Source organism: Phyllobates terribilis, unplaced genomic scaffold, assembly GCF_046119375.1.
Source record: "Phyllobates terribilis strain yellow unplaced genomic scaffold, ASM4611937v1 Scaffold_1__5_contigs__length_1240528914, whole genome shotgun sequence".
NCBI lineage: Eukaryota > Metazoa > Chordata > Amphibia > Anura > Dendrobatidae > Phyllobates > Phyllobates terribilis.
Window position 1 is genome coordinate 13,168,393 of NW_027362761.1, and position 21,706 is coordinate 13,190,098.

A 21,706-nucleotide genomic window follows, 5' to 3' on the forward strand; every position below is an offset into this window, starting at 1 on the left:
ATTACCGCCTCTTCATTCCTCATTTCTCCTCCTGGACTGCTCCCATCTCCGCGCTCACCCGTAAAGGAGCAAATCCCAGGGAATGGACTTCCGAAGCGGAGAAGGCCTTCGTCTCCCTAAAACAAGCCTTCTCCTCCGCTCCTGTGCTACACCATCCGGATTGCAACAAGCAGTTCTTCCTGGAGGTTGATGCATCCTCCTCCAGTGCCGGAGCGGTGCTCACCCAGAAATCCTCGTCTGGGAGAATGGTAACCTGCGGCTTCTTCTCCAAGCTCTTCTCCTCATCCGAGCGCAACTACTCCATAGGAGACTGTGAGCTGCTGGCCATCAAATTAGCGCTGGAGGTGTGGTTCTACTTGCTGGAGGGGGCTCTGCACTCGGTGGTCATCTACACTGACCACAAAAACCTTGCTTATTTGCAGAACGCCCAAAGACTAAATCCGCGTCAGGCCAGGTGGTCTCTATTCTTTGCCCGATTCTGCTTCACTCTGCATTACCGCCCGGCGGACAAGAACATTAAGGCTGACTCTCTATCCCGCTCATTCCGGTCTTCCGACCAAGAGGAGGAGCCTCTACATATCATTGACCCCTCCAAAGTAATGACTGTTGCTCTGTTTGACCTGTCTCATATTCCACCCGGTAAGACCTTTGTAGCGGTTCCGGATCGTAAGAAGGTTCTACTCTGGGGCCATTCATCCAAACTAGCCGGTCATGCTGGCCAGAGGAAGACCTTTCTGCTCGTCGCCCGACATTACTAGTGGCCTTCCCTGCGCAAGGATGTTGCGGACTTTCTCGCGGCTTGTTCCTCTTCTGCCCGTAACAAGGTTCCCAGGCACCTTCCATCTGGCCATCTACTTCCTCTTCCCGTGCCTTCCACTCCGTGGCAACAAATTGCAATGGACTTCATCACGCATCTCCCTGTTTCGGCCGGTTGTACTGTCATTTGGGTGGTCGCTGACCGCTTTTCTAAAATGCCCCACTTCATCCCTCTGCCTGGTCTTCCGTCTGCATCTGTGCTGGCTAAGGACTTCATCCATCACATCTTTTGTCTTCACGGCCCACCACTCCACATTGTGTCTGATCGCGGGGTTCAGTTCACTTCGCGCTTCTGGAGAGCTACGTGCAAGCTGCTGGATGTCTCCTTGGATTTCTCATCTGCTTATCATCCTCAGTCCAATAGTCAAGTGGAACGTATCAGCCAGATCCTTACCAGCTTTCTTCGGCACTTTGTCAACGCTCACCATAATGATTGGGTTGAGCTCCTGCCCTGGGCCGAGTTCTCCTATAACAACCATGAGAGTGAGTCTTCTTCTAAATCCCCGTTTTTTGTGGTCTACGGTCGACACCCCCGGATTCCGTTTCCCGTCTCCTCTTCAGTGGACAATCCTGCCGCGGAGTCTCTTGTCAGCAAATTTTCGGCTATTTGGGAAGACACTAGATCCGCACTTCTTCAGTCCTCCTAGCGGATGAAGAGACATGCTGAGAAGAAATGTCTGGATCCGCCTCAATTCCGTCTGGGAGACAAGGTCTGGCTTTCCTCCAAATATGTTTGTCTCAAGATACCTTCTTATAAGTTGGGTCCGCGGTTCATCAGTCCGTTCGAGGTTTTGAACCAAATCAATCCCGTGGCTTACAAGCTGAAACTCCCGGTCACCTTACGGATTCCCAACTCCTTTCATGTATCCCTCCTCAAACCAGTTGTGCTTAATTCTTTCTCTGACGATCCAGGTACCACTCCAGCTCCAGTCTCCGCTGAGGACGTCTTTGATGTAGAAAACATTTTGGCCCCCAAGAGGGTAAGAGGAAAGACTTTATTTCTTGTGGATTGGAAGGGGTTTGGCCCAGAGGAGAGGTCTTCGGAACCCACGGAGAACATTCATGCCCCTCATCTTCTTAAAAAATTTCTCACGGGCCTAAAGAAGAGGGGGCGTAAAGGGGGGGGTACTGTAGCATCAGCGTCTCTGCCTCCTGCCGGGCAGAGACGCCGTTCCCCTCACCGCCGCGGTCCTGGTCCGGCATCTTTCTGCTCCACTGCTGCTGTGGCGCACACCGCGCGCAGCTTCCCGGGCACTGTGCTTAGGGCACGTGCGCCGTCCTAAAGAGTCCCTGGCCAATGGCCGGAGGACTTCTCCTATATAAGGCATCTCCTCCAATATGGAGGTGCCTGTTCAAGGTTGTTGTTTCCTGTGCTAACACTTGCTTCAGCCCTCAGGTCCCGCTGCCTGTCAGTCCAGCCCGCCAGTCTGTCTAACAGTCCAGTCCGCCAGTCTGTCTAACATAACAGTTCTGCCCACCAGCCTGCCTACCTGGAGCACCTACCAGTTACCTGTTGTGCCCGCCAGCTTGCCTACCCGGAGCACCTGTCTGGCTATCCGCCATGCCCGCCTGCTTGCCTACCCGGAGCACCTGTCTGACTATCTGCCGCACCTGCCTGCTGATCTACCCAGACCACCCGTCTGCCTTCCTGCCGTGATCATCCGCTGTACTGGTCAGTTCCTGTCATCTGACCCGTGGGAGTCTCCTGCTCTCACAGAAGGTCGGTCCCAGAGTGGCACCTGGTTCACCTGCCCGGTCCCTCCCTGGTTCACGGAGTCGACTAAGCCGCCGTGTGACTTGGGTCAGGCCGAGTAGGCACTTAGTCTCGCCCCTCTGGTCCCTCCTTGCACCGAAGCACAGAGGTTCCACCACCCGGACCCGTAACAGCTGCACAATTAATGGTTGTGCTGCGGATTTTTCCGCAATGATAATCCGCAGCGGAAATTTCTGCAGCTTGTGCACAGCACATGCGGATTATTTTTGGGAAACATGGGAGACCTATTAACAAGCAATTTTAATGCGTTTCCGCGGAGCAAATGCCCCCGCGGAAACGCATTAAATCCGCATTGTGGGTACACAGCCTTAAAGTGGTTTTCCCACGAACAAAAGTTCATTTTAATCAATAGATCTTGGAATGATAATAATTTTCACAATTGCATGTATTTAAATAAAATGTCCCTGTACTGAGATAATCTTATAAATGTTCCAATGCTGTGTACTGGTAATGGCTGTGTCTGAACATTCAGGAACAGGTCTGATCATACCACATCTCCTGGGCAGGGGAGAAAGCATAAGAGTTATACAGACATTTAAGAAGGGGCGTGCAGATGATTCTTTCTTTGAAGTAAAACATTGTTTAAAAACAGGCAGTGAAATGTTTTACCTCACAAAAAGAATCAGCTGCGATCCCCTGCTGTAATGTCTTTATACTCTTTTGCTTCCTTCCCTTTCCAGGAGCTGTTGTATGATCAGACCATGTTCCTTACATGGTCAGACACGGCCATTACACAGGGGAACATTTATAAGATTATCTCAGCACAGGAACTTTATATTTAAACAAATCCAATTGTGGAACTTATTACTTATTATCATTCCAAGATCTATTGATTAAAATGAACTTTCGTTCATGGTAAAACCCCTTTAATGGCCAAGCACTCCTTCTCCACTACCCTATAATTTTTTTCTGCCAGGGTAAGTTTCCTACTCAAGTAGGTGACCGGATGTTCTTCTCCGTTCACCCCCTGTGACAGAACCTACCTCAGAGGCATCCGTTTGCACCAAAAAGCCTTTGTAGTGCCGGCGTCCCTGCCCTCTGTTAGGCAGGGACGCTGCTCCCCTCACCGCTCTGCCCCGTGCCCGGCGTCCCTCTCCCGCTCTGCTGTCAGCGCGCGCTCCTTCCCGGCGTCCTCCTCCCGCTCTGCTCTCAGCGAGCGCTCCTTCCCGGCCCCTGTGCTTAGGGCGCGCGCGCTCCCCTCCTCTTAAAGGGGCCGCGCGCGCCGTCCTAAGGAGTCCCCGGCCAATGGCCGGAGGACTTCATCATATATAAGGCACCTCCTCCAAAATGGAGGTGCCCGAGCAATGTTGTTTGCACCTGTGTCTCACCTGTGCTTCAGCCCTCAGGTCCCGTTGCCAGTTACCTGCCAGTTACCTGTCAGATTCCTGCCTGATTACTTGCTACCTGTCTGCTAGCCTGAGGTCCGACGGTCTGCCTTACTACTCCTGTCAGTCTGTCTAAGGACCAGCCTGCCCGCTCACCTGGGAGCGCACCTCAGCTACCTGCCTGCTTGCCTGAGGTCCGACGGTCTGCCTTACAACTCCGGTCAGTCTGTCTATGGACCAGCTTGCCCGCTCACCTGGGAGCGCTTCTCCGTTACCTGCCTGCTTGCCAGCCTGGAGGCTCCGCTGTCACGTGCTGTGACCACCAGCTACTCCAGACTCTTGCCCGCTCACCTGGGAGCGCTTCTCCGCTACCTGCCTGCTTGCCTGCCCGGAGGCTCCGCTGTCACGTGCTGTGACCACCAGCTACTCCAGACTCTTGCCCGCTCACCTGGGAGCGCTTCTCCACTACCTGCCTGCTTGCCTGCCCGGAGGCTCCGCTGTCACGTGCTGTGACCACCAGCTATTCCTGAGACTCTTGCCCGCTCACCTGGGAGCGCTTCTCCGTTACCTGCCTGCTTGCCTACCTGGAGGCTCCGCCGTCACGTGCTGTGACCACCTGCTATTCCAGAGACTCTCGCTTGCTCACCTGGGAGCACACATTCTTCATCTGCCTTGCTAGCCTACCTGGAGGTTCAGCCATCACAGGTCGTACCTACCCTTTATCCAGAGACTGCCCCGATCACTTGCCGTGTCCTCCTGCCCGTACACCCAGAGACTGTCCTGGTCACCTCCTGTGACTACCTGCCTGGTCGCCACCCGCTCCTTTACAAGGACCGCCCCCTTGTATTGTAGCCCAGAGGTTCCGCCTCCCAGACCCGTTACAGTTTGCTCGGGCCATGGAACCCGGTGGCACCCAAGCTCCCTCGCTCTCGGACCTCTGTCTTGAACTGTCCCGTCAGAGGTCCCAACAGGAGTCCATCCTGGGTCACCTGCGGAATGTCAATACTCGCCTGAACACTCTGTCTGATCCACCAACAACCTCCGCCAGTGCCATATCTTGCAATCCGGCAGCTCCGCTGCCCACTAATACCATGGTATCCTACCCCGGACCCCGGCTTTCTGCACCTCCTCGCTTCGGAGGCGACTCCGTCCAGGCTCGGGGCTTCTTAAATCAGTGCACCCTGCACTTTGAACTTTTGTCCCACCAGTTTAACTCCAACCGGGCCAAAATTGCCTTCATCATGTCCCATCTCACCGGGGAGGCCCTGGCCTGGCTAAATCCTCTATGGGAGAGAGGAGACCCCCTGGTGTCCAACTTGCCTGCTTTTCTCACGGCTTTCCGGAAAGTCTTCGACGAACCCGGACGGAAGACCTCATCTGCATCATCGTTGCTACGCCTCCGTCAGGAGAGTCTCACCGTGGGCCAATATGCCATACGGTTCCGTACCCTTGCCTCGGAGCTGGCCTGGGATAACGACGCTCTGGTTTCCGTCTTCTGGGAGGGTCTGTCCGGCCGTATTAAAGATGAACTTGCCGGTCGGGACATTCCTACCACTCTCGATGACTTAATAACTCTTGCCACCCGGATTGACCTACGGTTCCAGGAGCGTGCCAGAGAGGTCACCCGTGAGAGGAGGTTACCACGTCTAGCTCCTACTTTTCAGAAACCCGTCTCTCCTTCTGTCTCTAACCAGGTACACCCTCCTGAGCCTATGCAGGTCGACCAGACCAAGATGGTCAAGACCCGTCAGGACTTACGCCGTGCCGAGGGGACCTGCTTCTACTGTGGCAGTAAGGAGCACCGGATCCGTGCCTGCCCGGAGAGGTCGGGAAACGCCTGTGTCTAGGTTCGCTCAGAGAGGTCCACCTAGACAAGAATAAATCCTCTCCATCCCTGCTGTTGTCAGTTTCAATCGTCTACGGGGAGAACCGTTATTTCGAACTAGCCCAACTGGACTCTGGAGCAGCCGGGAATCTTATTTCACAGTCCCTGGTAGAGAAATACCGCATCCCCACCAAACCTCTGGCTGTACCCTTGTCTGTGGCTGCCGTGGATGGGGGGCTCTTACCACGCCCCATCCAACTCATCACCGAATCCATTACTCTGCAGGTGGGAATGCTGCATTCTGAAAGTATCTCCTTTCATGTTCTGCCTGGACTCTCTCACGCCCTCTTGCTAGGTCTGCCTTGGCTCCAGAAACATGCACCCGTGCTTGACTGGCAAACCGGAGAAGTCCTTCGCTGGGGACAAGACTGTCATAAGACCTGCCTGGTTCCCGTCCATCCCGTCCGTCCCTCTCCTACCCCAGCTAATCTACCTGGACTTCCAATTCCTTATTGGTCTTATGCTGATGTCTTTAATAAAAAGGAGGCAGAGACATTACCCCCTCATAGACCATACGACTGTCCCATCGACCTGTTACCCGGTACTACTCCTCCCCGTGGGCGTATTTATCCTTTATCCGCTGCTGAGACCCGGTCGATGTCCGAATATATTGAGGAGAATCTGGCCAGGGGATTCATCCGGAAATCTACCTCCCCGGCGGGAGCAGGCTTCTTTTTCGTCAAAAAGAAGGACGGCTCTCTCCGTCCCTGTATAGACTATAGAGGCCTAAACCATATCACGGTGAAGAATAAGTACCCCCTTCCGCTCATTCCAGAATTATTTGATCGTCTGAGGGGGGCTAGAATCTTCACCAAACTAGACCTCCGTGGGGCGTACAACCTGGTTCGTATCCGTCAAGGGGATGAATGGAAGACGGCATTCAACACCCGGGACGGCCACTATGAATACCTGGTAATGCCCTTTGGTCTCTGTAACGCTCCTGCCGTCTTTCAAGAGTTGGTCAATGACATCTTCCGGGACCTTCTCTACTCCTGCGTAGTGGTGTACCTGGACGACATCTTGGTCTTCTCTCCGGATCTCCAGACTCACCGGAGGGACGTTCGTCAGGTCCTGCTCAGGCTCAGGCAGAATCACCTCTTCGCTAAATACGAGAAGTGCCTCTTTGAGCAGACCTCGCTTCCGTTTTTGGGCTACATTATTTCTCAGACCGGCCTACGAATGGATCCAGAGAAACTGTCTGCCATCGAGAAATGGCCCCGACCGGAGGGGTTGAAGGCCATTCAGCGGTTCCTGGGCTTCGCCAACTACTACCGCCTCTTCATACCACACTTCTCTTCCCGGACTGCCCCAATTTCCGCGCTCACCCGTAAGGGTACTAATCCCAAAGAGTGGCCGCCCGAAGCAGAAGAAGCCTTTCTTTCCTTAAAACAGGCCTTCTCTTCCGCCCCGGTGCTGCATCGCCCGGACGGCAACAAGCAGTTCTTCCTGGAAGTGGACGCCTCCTCCTCTGGAGCTGGAGCGGTACTTACTCAAAAATCTTCTTCCGGGAGGATGGTAACTTGCGGCTTCTTCTCTAAACTCTTCTCCTCCTCAGAGCGCAATTATTCCATAGGAGATCGAGAGTTATTGGCCATCAAACTGGCATTGGAGGAGTGGCGTTACCTGCTTGAGGGGGCTCTTCACCCGGTAATAATTTACACTGACCACAAGAACTTGGCTTACCTCCAGCATGCCCAGAGACTTAACCCGCGCCAAGCCCGGTGGTCCTTGTTTTTTGCTCGTTTTGATTTTGTCCTTCATTTTCGCCCGGCTGACAAAAACGTCAAGGCGGACGCCTTGTCTCGATCCTTTCTGGTATCTGATCTCGAGGAAGATCCGAAACACATCATCGATCCCGCCAGAGTAATGCAGGTGGCTCCCGTGAGTCTAAATCGTCTCCCTCCCGGAAAGACGTTCGTATCAGTACCTGATCGGGAGAAGATCCTTCACTGGGGTCACTCGTCTAAACTGGCTGGCCACGCTGGTCAGAAGAAGACCCTCCAGCTTATTTCCCGGCACTACTGGTGGCCTACCCTGCACAAGGATGTAATAGACTTTGTTTCTGCATGTGTGTCCTGCGCCCGCAACAAGGTTCCGAGACATCTGCCAGCCGGTCGCCTCCTTCCGCTCCCAGTACCTGCTGCCCCCTGGCAGCATATTGCAATGGACTTCATAACTGACCTCCCACTCTCTGCCGGTTGTACGGTCATTTGGGTGGTCGCTGACCGCTTCTCCAAGATGGCTCATTTCGTTCCCCTGCCAGGCCTTCCGTCTGCACCCGAGCTAGCTAGAGACTTTATTCGTCACATCTTCCGTCTTCATGGCCTGCCCCTCCACATCGTGTCGGATCGTGGGGTACAGTTCACCTCACGCTTCTGGAGAGCCACTTGTAAACTACTAGACGTCACCCTGGACTTCTCTTCCGCTTACCACCCACAGTCCAATGGTCAAGTGGAGCGGATCAATCAGAACCTGACCAGTTACCTCCGGCACTTCGTTAATGCCCACCATTCTGACTGGGTGGATCTCCTACCATGGGCCGAGTTCTCTTACAATAATCACGAGAGCGAATCCTCCTCCAAATCCCCATTTTTTGTAGTCTTTGGTCAGCATCCTCGGATTCCTTTTCCTGTCTCCACCTCGGTGGACAACCCGGCTGCGGAATCTCTCGTTAGCAAATTTTCCTCCATTTGGGAGAGTACCCGATCCGCACTCCTTCAGTCGTCCGAGCGGATGAAAAGACACGCTGACAAAAAACGCCTGGATCCTCCTCAATTTCGTCCAGGAGATAAGGTCTGGCTCTCATCTAAATATGTTCGACTCAAGATACCCTCTTACAAGTTAGGGCCTCGGTTCATCGGACCTCTGGAGGTCACCAGTCAGATCAACCCGGTGGCCTATAAATTGAAACTCCCGGCCAACTTACGGATCCCTAACTCCTTCCATGTATCTCTCCTCAAACCTGTGGTACTTAACTCTTTTTCCAAGTCTACAGGTACGCCTCCTGCTCCGGTTTCTGCTGAGGACGAGTTTGAGGTAGAGAACATTCTTGCCACCAAAAGGGTAAGAGGAAAGACCTTTTTTCTGGTAGATTGGAAGGGGTTTGGTCCTGAGGAGAGAACGTGGGAGCCCCGGGAGAACATCCATGCCCCTCTCATCCTAGCTAAATTTCTGTCTGGCCTAAAAAAGGGGGGGTCTAAAGGGGGGGGTACTGTAGTGCCGGCGTCCCTGCCCTCTGTTAGGCAGGGACGCTGCTCCCCTCACCGCTCTGCCCCGTGCCCGGCGTCCCTCTCCCGCTCTGCTGTCAGCGCGCGCTCCTTCCCGGCGTCCTCCTCCCGCTCTGCTCTCAGCGCGCGCTCCTTCCCGGCCCCTGTGCTTAGGGCGCGCGCGCTCCCCTCCTCTTAAAGGGGCCGCGCGCGCCGTCCTAAGGAGTCCCCGGCCAATGGCCGGAGGACTTCATCATATATAAGGCACCTCCTCCAAAATGGAGGTGCCCGAGCAATGTTGTTTGCACCTGTGTCTCACCTGTGCTTCAGCCCTCAGGTCCCGTTGCCAGTTACCTGCCAGTTACCTGTCAGATTCCTGCCTGATTACTTGCTACCTGTCTGCTAGCCTGAGGTCCGACGGTCTGCCTTACTACTCCTGTCAGTCTGTCTAAGGACCAGCCTGCCCGCTCACCTGGGAGCGCACCTCAGCTACCTGCCTGCTTGCCTGAGGTCCGACGGTCTGCCTTACAACTCCGGTCAGTCTGTCTATGGACCAGCTTGCCCGCTCACCTGGGAGCGCTTCTCCGTTACCTGCCTGCTTGCCAGCCCGGAGGCTCCGCTGTCACGTGCTGTGACCACCAGCTACTCCAGACTCTTGCCCGCTCACCTGGGAGCGCTTCTCCGCTACCTGCCTGCTTGCCTGCCCGGAGGCTCCGCTGTCACGTGCTGTGACCACCAGCTACTCCAGACTCTTGCCCGCTCACCTGGGAGCGCTTCTCCGCTACCTGCCTGCTTGCCTGCCCGGAGGCTCCGCTGTCACGTGCTGTGACCACCAGCTATTCCTGAGACTCTTGCCCGCTCACCTGGGAGCGCTTCTCCGTTACCTGCCTGCTTGCCTACCTGGAGGCTCCGCCGTCACGTGCTGTGACCACCTGCTATTCCAGAGACTCTCGCTTGCTCACCTGGGAGCACACATTCTTCATCTGCCTTGCTAGCCTACCTGGAGGTTCAGCCATCACAGGTCGTACCTACCCTTTATCCAGAGACTGCCCCGATCACTTGCCGTGTCCTCCTGCCCGTACACCCAGAGACTGTCCTGGTCACCTCCTGTGACTACCTGCCTGGTCGCCACCCGCTCCTTTACAAGGACCGCCCCCTTGTATTGTAGCCCAGAGGTTCCGCCTCCCAGACCCGTTACAGCCTTTCTTGAAGTTGGGGCTGGTGAGGACAGGCTGTCTGCTTGAGGGTTCCACCGCACCATGGCCAATTTCTTTCCCTTTAAAAGATTGGTCAGGGGTGCTGATCTCCCGACAAAATTAGGTATGAACCGTCGGTAATACCAAATAATGTTGAGGAACACTCTTACCTGTTTTGTTGTAGGAGGCCGGGGCCTGGTTTGAATGGAATGTTTATTTTGGGTTTGATAACCCCACGGTCAATCACATACCCTAAGTACCGGGCTTCCTCGAGGCCTATCGCACATTTTTTTTGCCTTAGCTGTCAAGCCCGCGGCTCTGAGCGAATCCACCACCACTTGTACCTGGGACAAGTGGGTATGCCAATCGGTATTAAAGATAAAGATATCATCCAAATACGCTGACACATACTTATGATGGGACTCTAAAACTATGAGCTAAAAAAGAGAATGGACAGCACCTCCAAAAACATACGTTGATCTAATGCCTCTAGGCAAAAATATATGAAACTGAACATGAGGTTCTTAGTTTAACATTCTGATCAGACTGTATGAAGCCCACTGCCACGTCACGGCAAACCTCGTAGTGGGTCCTAACATTTCCTGCCTGAACGGGAGCAGAGCCGCGCGCCAACCACCACCGCCGCATCGATGCACCAGCAGGGCGGGCAGCCTGGTGCCTCATAGCACCCGTGCTGCAAGACCGATTTCCCATGACTCCAGGCCGCACCGCCCCACGAGCACAAAGCCACAGCAACAATGGACCACACACTGCACCAGCACCACATGAAAAGAGCATTGTGACTCACTTCCACAAGCTCTTGAGTGAGAGCAAAAATAGGCTAGACCCTCTTTGCAGTCTCCTGCTGATAAAAATCGCCTATGCCAAATGGGAGGAGTGCACATGATATAATTGTTCTGGTTTCTTTTCTGGGCTGATAAACCCTATAATTCACTTTTCCAACCTTTTCCCGTACTTCATACGGCCCTTGCCACTTGGCCATGAGCTTACTTTCTGCAGTGGGCACTAAGATTAATACCTGATCCCCTTTTTTAAAGGACCTGACTGTGGGCTTTCTATTATACGCTCAGGTCTGCGCTGCTTGCGCATTCACCAAATGTTCTTTCAATATAGAGATGATTGCAGAGATCCAGTCCTGCATACATGCCATATGCTCAATTATGCTTTTATGGGGCGTAGGCTCCTGTTCCCACGTCTCTTTGGCTACATCCAGCAACCCCCTGGGATTCCTGCCGTATAATAGCTTAAAGTGTGAGAATCACGTTGAAGTCTGCGGTACTTCGCGGACGGCAAACATTAAATAGGGCAGTAACATGTCCCAATCCCTCCCATCCGTTGACACCACTTTTTTTAGCATAGTTTTCAGGTTTTTTTTTTAAATCTTTCAACTAACCCATTGGTCTGTGAATGCGCATCTTGTTTTATTTTAAGCAGCATGCACAGTTCCTTTGTCACCTTGGACATAAAATATGTCCCCTAATCCATAAGGATCTCCTTAGGTAGCCCAAGGCGACAGAACATGGAAAACAGCTCCCGGGCAATAAGTTTAGCGGAGGTGTGGTGAAGCGGAATTGCCTCCGAGTAACGTGTAGCGTAGTCTACTACAACTAATATGTGTTGGTGGCAATGGGCCTGATTTTACTATGGGCCCTACCAGATCCATAGCAATCCGCTCAAAAGGCACCTCTATAATAGGCAGCGGAATCAATGGACTATAGAACTTTGCGGTGGGTGTGGTCAGCTGACACTCTAGGCGTGACTCACAAAACCTCTGCACCTCGGCTAAATCCCTGGCCAAAAGAATCGCTGCAGAATTCACTCTTGTTTCTTTTTAACCCCCTAGGTGACCACCCAGCATTGTAAACATATGCCTCCTTTCTCCTTCTCTGCTCCTCTCGCCATCAAGGTTCATTGAAAAAAAAAAGATTAAAATCGTGTATGCATGACATAGTGCCCCTGTCAAGGTTACAATTAGCACAGATGCTATGATTTTGGAAATATCACATAAAAATGCACAGTGTTTATCACAGTTTTTTTCTGTATCGCAGCAAAAAAACATATTTTCCTTGTCTTTTTCTATTGGAAGTTGCAGGAGAATGAAAGAGTGTTGTGCACGCTCAGGAGTATAAGCAGCACACCATGCAAAGTGTGGGAAAAGAAGTACTTGCAGTCGGTGTCCACCCCTCTTGCAGTATGGAGATATGCAAGATGTTGCGCACAGATAGTTAATGGAAGCGAAGGGGAAATAAGCATATGGCTGCAGAGAACATTGAAACCTGGACAGAACATGAGGCCAAATAAGTCTTAAGCCTTTTTTCAACTTTTATTGAAAATTCATTTGCCATTTAATGCTTCAGCAACCAAGATATGTTGGACAATTATATGCTTCCAACTTTGTGGGAACGGTTTGTTGAAAGCCCTTTTCTGTTTCAGCATGACTATGCCCTAGTGCAAAAAGCAAGGTCCATAAAGGCATGGTTGGGTGAGTTTGGTGTGGAAGAACTTTCTTGGATGCTCCGAGCACTGACCTCAACTCCATCGAAACACCTTTGGGATGAACAAGAACAGATATTGCAAACCAGGCTCTCTCGTCCAATCTCTTTGGCCTCCCAAATGCTGATCTGAATGAATGGAGAAAAAATTCCCACAGACACACTCCAAAATTTTGTAGAAAGCCTTACCAGGAGAGTGTTATAGCTGCAAAAAGGTGGTGGCGATGGTTTGTCATATTATCAGCTATGCATTTGTAAGGGGGTGAAGGAGTGAAGAGACACACACAATAGTGCTTGAGCCGAGTATCTGCAAGTAAACATCACCATCTGCTGACCAAAAATGATAAGAATAGAGTAAGTTGAGAGAGTGACAAAAGTAGGAACTGAAGAGCGAAGCATACGTCCCCTGAGGGAAAAGATTAGAGGAGACACCGGGTCAGGTGACAGATGTGGCATAGCTAGTGTTTATAAAAGACATATGAGGGCAGTGAAGGGGAGGAATTGGTGCTCAAACCTGTAGCAGGACGGATGTGCGGTACAGTGAGCTGGCTTGTAGCCGAAATTATGAGAGACCAGATGTGAATAAAGAGCCAACCCAACTAGTTAGATGCGAGTGAAGAGCTGAGTGAGCTGAGCTAAGACTAGAGACGATAGACCAGACCTGGCAGATCCGAGCCAAGCCAAGGCCGGAGAGAGAGGCTAGATCTGGGAGATCCGAGCTAAAGCCAGAGAAGAGAGACCAGACCCCAGAGATCCGAGCCGAGGCAGGGCTGAGAGGGAGATCCAGCTGCAGATGAAGGACGCTCGTGTGAGCAGTTACCTTCAACATACAGGTGCTACTTACAAAATTATAATATCATCAAAAAGTTAATTTATTTCAGTTCTTCAATACAAAAAGTGAGAATCATATATTATATAGAGTCATTACAAACAGAGTGATCTATTTCAAGTGTTTATTTCTGTTAATGTTGATGATTATGGCTTACAGCCAGTGAAAATACAAAATTCATAATCTCAGTAAATTAGAATAATTAACAAAAAACACCTGCAAAGGCTTCCTAAGCGTTTAAAAAGGTCCCTTAGTCTGTTTCAGTAGGCTCCAAAATCATGGGGAAGACGGCTGACTTGATAGATATCCAGAAGGCAGTCATTAACACACTCCACAAGAAGGATAAGCCACAAAAGGTCATTTCTAAATAAGCTGGCTGTTCACAGAGTGCTGTATCCAAGTATATTAATGGAAAGTTGAGTGGAAGGAAAAAGTGTGGTAGAAAAAGGTTCACAAGCAACCGGGATAACCGCAGCCTTGAAAAGGATTGTTAAAAAGAGGCCATTCAAAAATTTGGGGGAGATTCACAAGAAGTGGACTGCTGCTGGAGTCATTGCTTCAAGAGCCACCAGACACAGACGTATCCAGGACACGGACTACAAGTGTCGCATTTCTTGTGTCAAGCCACTCATGACCAATAGGAGCGTCTTACCTGGGCCAAGGAGAAAAAGACCTGGAATGTTGCTCAGTGGTCCAAGGTGTTGTTTTCAAGTTTAAAGTAAATTTTACATTTCATTTGAAAATCAAGGTCCCAGAGTCTGGAGGAAGAGTGGAGAGGCCACAATCCAAGCTGCTTGAGGTCTAGTGTGAAGTTTCCACAATCAGTGATGGTTTGGGGAGCCATGTCATCTGCTGGTGTAGGTCCACTGTGTTTTATCAAGACCAAAGTCAGCGCAGAAGTCTACCAGGAAATTTTAGAGCACTTCATGCTTCCATCTGCCGACAAGCTTTTTGGAGATGGAAATTTCATTATCCAGCAGGATTTGGCACCTGTCCACATTGCCAAAAGTACCAATACCTGGTTTACACACAACAGTATCACTGTGCTTGATTGGCCAGCAAACTCGCCTGACCATAACCCCATAGAGAATCTATGGGGTATTGTCAAGAGGGATGAGAGACACCAGACCCAACAATGCAGACGAGCTGAAGTGCTTGACAACTTGTTCACACTATATAAATCCTTGCAGCCGGCATGGATTTATATAGTGTGACCAAGTAATAGTTTAAAAGAAGAAAAAGAATGGTAAAAAGTAAAAAATAAAGATTATACTCGCCTTCCGGTGTCTTCCCAGTGGCATCTCTGCTGCGTCCGGTGTCTTGCAATGCTCGCGGTGGTGTGAAGGACCTGCGGTGACGTCATTGAGTCATGTGATGGGTCACATGACTCAGTGACGTCATGGCAGGTCCTTCACAACAGCGCGAGCATTGCAAGAGACCGGACGGCGTGGACAAAACACCGGGAGGACATCGGAAGGTGAGTATAAAGTTTAATTTTTATTTTAAATTATTTTTTTTACAGATTCTATGGTACCCAGGTCTGGATGAGAGTCTCCTCTCCTCCAGACTTGGGTACCATCCGCACATTAGAACGCACCAATTACGCAAGTACAGATGCAGTCTTGCGGAATTGGCGCATTCCAATGCAAGTCAATGGTGGCGATTACGCTGCGTGTCTGCAAAATTAATGGACATGCTGCGGATTTTTGAGCGCAGCATAAACGCTGCGGAAAAATGCGCAGCATGGGCATTGAAAGTGCGGAATTGCATTGGAGACCATGGGGGAAGGTTTACCAAGCGTTTCCCAAGCGTTTACGCTGCGGAAATTCCGCAGCGTAAACGCTTGAAAAACGCATCGTGGGCACACGGCCTAACAGAAATAAACACTTAGGCTGTGTGCCCACTATGCGTTTTTTAATTCCGCCGCAGAAATGCTTAAAAAACGCTTGGTAGAAGGTCTGCAATTTTCCCCAATGATAATCCGCATGTGCTGTGCACATGCTGCGGATTATCATTGTGGAAAAATCCGCCGCAATACCAATTATTTTGCGTAATCGCGGTACCATTGACTTGCATTTAATTGCTTAATATCCGCATGACTACATGTGCACATGCGGATATTAAGCGATTTAATGTGCAGATGGTACCCAGGTCTGGAGAAGAGGAGACTCTCATCCAGAGCCGGGTACCATAGTACCTGTAAAAAAAAGAATTTAAAATAAAAATATACATAATACTTACCTTCTGATGGCCCCTGGTCTCCTTAGTGATGCGTCCTGGCTTCCCGGCAGCTCGCGATGGTCTAAAAGGACCTTCCATGACATAATTTAGTCATGTGATGGGTCACGCGACCGCTGGCGTCGGCGGTCACGTGACCTGTCACATGACAAGTGACGTCATGGAAGGTCCTTTTAGACCACCGCGAGACACCGGGGAGACCGGACGCATTGGATAAGGAGACCGGGGGCCATCGTAAGGTGAGTATAATGTTTTTTTTTCACCATTTTTATTCTTTTTTTTTAACTAACTTGGTCACACTATATAAATCCATGCCGGTTGCATGGATTTATATAGTGTGACCAAGTTGTCAAGCACTTTCCAAGTGATGCTAAAATCGCTTGGAAAGTGCTTGACAACCCGCATGCGAAATCGCATGTGCGAAACGCGTGACAAACGCTTGTCCCTGGCTGAAAAAACGCATGTAAAATCTGCATACGTTTTTTCTGCCAGGGAGACGCAGAAACGCTCAGGAAAAATCCGGAGCATTTCTGCATCGTGGGCACTTAGTCTTAAAATAGATCACTCTGTAATGACTCTATATAATATATGAGTTTCACTTTTTGTATTGAAAAACTGAAATAAACTAACTTTTTGATGATATTCTAATTTAGTGAAATGCACCTGTATGTTTGGGGTCATTGTCCTGCTGCAAGTCTGCAGTTACTCGGTGTGACTGCAGACTTATGAATCCCCCCCAGTGCACGCACTGTACGCTGCGGGAATTCGCCAGTTTCAGACCCAGTAATGGAGGGTATCTATGTGTTATACACACCCCCGGCTAGTGGGCGCAGCCTTGCTCTCTTTACACGTATATGGAGCGAGACCGCACCCTCTAGTCAGCCATGCCCACTGGACGGCCATGTCACTAGACAGTGCGCAGACTCGGCTCCATACAAGTGTAAAGAGAGCGAGGCTGCACACACTGGTCGGGGGTATGTATAACTCATGCATACTCTACATTACCAGGTCTGAAACTGGCAAATCCTGGCAACACACACTGCGTGCACTGGGGGGATTCATAAGTCTGCAGTCCCACAGAGCAACCGCACCACTGTGTCCTTATTGTCTGCGCTGTTGCATCTGCATACCTGTTAACAGATTTAGAATTGGATGTCCTAAAAGCCCCTGTAGGTGTAATGTGTAGGGGTCCCAATACTTTTCTCCATGTAATGCAGCAATAGATATCTAATTGACCAGGAACCCATGTATTTCCCTTATTCCACTTTCACGCCCAGATGTCCCCCACAGCAGTGGCACATATAACCATATTCCCTTATACCAACCAAAAATTCTCCGCACACAGGTGTTAGCTAAAATCATAATGCAAAATCTGTAAGAGCTTTTTGTAGGTGGTTTTAGGGATCCAGGGTACAGTGCACTTCTGCATTTAAGTTATATAGTCCGATATATAAAACAGTTAAACACAGTACATTCACAAAGTGATGAATTAATGAGAAGTGGACCCAGTGTAAGCACAAACATGGAAGATGAACAATACATGTGTACACAGCATGCTCTGTTGACATCCGCACTTGATCCACAGTGTTAGTCTCTTTACAGGCTGTGTATGAGTCACTATTCCCACTGTTCCCTCTTCTGGGATCTCTTATCTGTGTCAGGCTTCTTTGCTTGCAGAACCTTACTCTGTATAATCTTAATAGAAATTAATTAAAAACTCCAAGAATATTATATATACTTTAATTTAAGCCCTTCATGACTGGACTATTTTCTGTTTTTTTTTTTTTTTTTCCTCCTCTGCTTCCAAGAGCATTAACTTTTTTATTTTTCTGTCTACATAGCCGTATAAGGACTTGTTTTATGTGGGACAAGTGGTAGTTTTGAATGGAAAATGTATTGTATCATGTGATGCACTCGAAAGAGGGAAAAAAAATCCAAGTGCGTTAAAATTGCAGAAAAAGAGCAATTCCACAATTTTTTTTTTTTTTTTTTTCATTAATCATGTTCACTAAACGGTAAAATTGACCTAGCAATATAATTCTCTGCTCAGTACGATTACACAGATAGCAAACATGTCATTTTTTTTATTTAAGTGGTGAACAAAATTCAGCAATTTAAAAAAAAAAAAGAAAAAAAATGTTGCTTTTATCACCATTTTTTTGAGACCCGTAATGTTTCAAATTTTCGAGATATGGTACTGTGCAAGGGCTTATTTTTTGTGACATGAGCTGACATTTTTACTAATACCATTTTGGGGTAGATACAATGTTTGCCTCTTGTTGCATTTTATTGGCCAAAAAAATGTAATTCTGGCGTTTTGATTCCTCTTTTTAATTTTACATTTTTATAGATCGGATTTTTCTGAGCGTGGCGATAAGAAATGTGTTTTTTTATTTTTTTAATTGTTTTATTTTTAATGGGGCAATATGGAAGTGATTTGAACTTTTTTTTTTTTTTTTATCACTTTTTATTGTACTTGTTAGTCCCGGTAGGGGTCTTGTAGCTGGGATCGTCTGATCGCTTGTACTATACACATCAGTGCATCAGCACCAGGGCCTGACTGGGACTAAAAATCATCCCTCTTATATATCTCCTTATATGTTTCATAGTCGGTCCCAATAGCATCACTCATATAAGAGTATCAGGATATACTTGAGGTGCGGCCGCAACCTACACTTATCCTATATAGTTTTGATACATTGCTGACTGACACATTTAAAATTACCCTAAAGCCTCCCCAACATGTTTCACTAGATATACTGGAGTCATAATGGGATTGAGGCTTATAGCCTATGGCAATTTGTAATTGTTACATACACACGTTGGTACCCCTCGTTTAATGAAAGAAAAACCCACAATGGTCACAGAAATAACTTGAATCTGACAAAAGTAATAAATAAATTAAAAATCTATGAAAATGAACAAATGAAAGTCAGACATTGATTTTCAACCCGGCTTCCACAGAATTTAAAAAAAAAATTAAACTCATGAAATAGGCCTGGGCAGAAATGATAGTAACCCTGAAAATAATGTGACAAAAGGGACATGTTAAATGAAGTTGTGTCCACCAAGTAGCATCACAGGTGTCTACAATCTTGTAACCAGTCAGTGGGTCTGTATATAGGGCTACAGATACTCACTGTGCTGCTTGGTGACATGGTGTGTACCACACTCAACATGGACCAGAGGAAGCAAAGGAAAGAGTTGTCTCAGGAGATTAGAAAGAAAATTATACACAAGCATGTTAAAGGTAAAGGTTATAAGGCCATTTCCAAGCTGCTTGATGTTCCTGTGACTACAGTTGCACATATTATTCAGAAATTTAAGATCCATGGGACTGTAGCCAACTTCCCTGGACGTAGCCGCAGGAGGAAAATTGATGACAAATTAAAGAGACGGATAATACGAATGGTAACCAAAGAGTCCAGGATAACTTCTAAAGAGATTAAAGGTGAACTTCAAGCTCAAGGAACATCAGTGTCAGATCGCACCATCCGTCATTGTTTGATCCAAAGTGGACTTCATGGGAGACGACCAAGGAGAACACCATTGTTGAAAAAAAATCATAAAAAATCTAGACTGGAATTTGCCAAACTACATGTTGACAAGCCACAAAGCTTCTGGGAGAATGTCCTACGGACAGATGAGACAAAAGTGGAAGTTTTTGGCAAGGCACATCAGCTCTATGTTCACAGACAGAAAAATGAGGCATATCAAGAAAATAACACTGTCCCTACTGTGAAACATGGAGGAGGCTCTGTTATGTTCTGGGGTTCCTTTGCTGCATCTGGCACAGGGTGTCTTGAATCTGTGCAGGGTACAATGAATTCTCAAGACTATCAAGGGATTCTAAAGAGAAATATGCTGCCCAGTGTCAGAAAGCTTGGCTTCAGTCACAGGTCATGGGTCTTGCAACAGGATAATGATCCAAAACACACAGCTAAAAACACGAAAGAATGGCTAAGAGGAAAACATTGGACTATTCTGAAGTGGCCTTCTATGAGTCCTGACCTAAATCCTATTGAGCATCTTTGGAAAGAGCTGAAACATGCCGTCTGGAAAAGCCAACCTTTAAACATGAGACAACTGGAGGAGTTTGCTTATGAGGAGTGGGCCAAAATACCTGTCGAGAGGTGCAGAAGTGTCATTGACAGTCCTTAGGATAGGTCATCAATGTCTGATCGGTGTTGGTGCGACACCTGGAACCCCCGCAGATCAGCTGTTCTCTGTGCCGGCAGGAACCGCTCAGTTACAGAACCACACAGTTCCGTCTACTGTATAGTGGCCACAAGCAGGTACTGCACATCTGCCCCTTATTGATTTGAATAGGTGACTAATGTGCAGTACCCGGCTGCGGCAACTATACAGTAGGCGGAGCTGTGCTGTGCCATAACTGAGCTGTGAGAACAGCTGATCTGCGGGGGTGCCAGGTGTCACAGCCACACAGATCAGACATTGATGCCCTATCCTAAAGATAAGTCATCAATGTTAAGAGTGGACAACCCCTTTAAATTTACTAAATGTGTCTTTGGGCTGGAAGAGAACACCAACTCACCCAGTGACCCAGACTGCTGCAGATTGGGGCAGAAACGACAACACACTGTGGCTGACTGCTGGTTTGAAACGGATTAGACAGCCGCCAGGGGCGTACATAGAAATCATGGGGCCCCATAGCAAAAGTCCTAATAGCAATGCACATAATAAGATGGCCCCACATACGGTCCTGCACATAATATGATGGCTATACATACGGTCCTGCACATAGTATGATGGCCCCACATACAATCCTGCACATAGTATAATGGTCCCACATACAGTCCTGCACATAGTATGATGGTCCCACATACAGTCCTGCACATAGTATGATGGTCCCACATACAGTCCTGCACATAGTATGATGGCCCCACATACAGTCCTGCACATAGAATGATGGCCCCACATACAGTCCTGCACATAATATGATGGTCCCACATACAGTCCTGCACATAGTATTATGTCCCACATACAGTCCTGCACATAGAATGATGGTCCCACATACTGTCCTGCACATAGTATGATGGTCCCACATACAGTCCTGCACATAGTATGATGGTCCCACATACAGTCCTGCACATAGTATGATGGCCCCACATACAGTCCTGCACATAGTATGATGGCCCCACATACAGTCCTGCACATAGTATGATGGCCCCACATACAGTCCTGCATATAGTATGATGGTCCCACATACAGTCCTGCACATAGTATGATGGCCCCACATACAGTCCTGCACATAGTATGATGGCCCCACATACAGTCCTGCACATAGTATAATGGCCCCACATACTGTCCTGCACATAGTATGATGGTCCCACATACTGTCCTGCACATAGTATGATGGTCCCACATACAGTCCTGCACATAGTATGATGTCCCCACATACAGTCCTGCACATAGTATGATGGTCCCACATACTGTCCTGCACATAGTATGATGGCCCCACATACAGCCCTGCACATAGTATGATGGCCCCACATACAGCCCTGCACATAGTATGATGGCCCCACATACAGCCCTGCACATAGTATGATGGCCTCACATACAGCCCTTCACATAGTATGATGGCCCCACATACTGTCCTGCACATAGTATGATGGCCCCACATACAGCCCTGCACATAGTATGATGGCCTCACATACAGCCCTTCACATAGTATGATGGCCCCACATACTGTCCTGCACATAGTATGATGGCCCCACATACAGCCCTGCACATAGTATGATGGCCTCACATACAGCCCTTCACATAGTATGATGGCCTCACATACAGCCCTTCACATAGTATGATGGCCTCACATACAGCCCTGCACATAGTATGATGGCCTCACATACAGTCCTGCACATAGTATGATGGCCCCACATACAGTCCTGCACATAGTATGATGG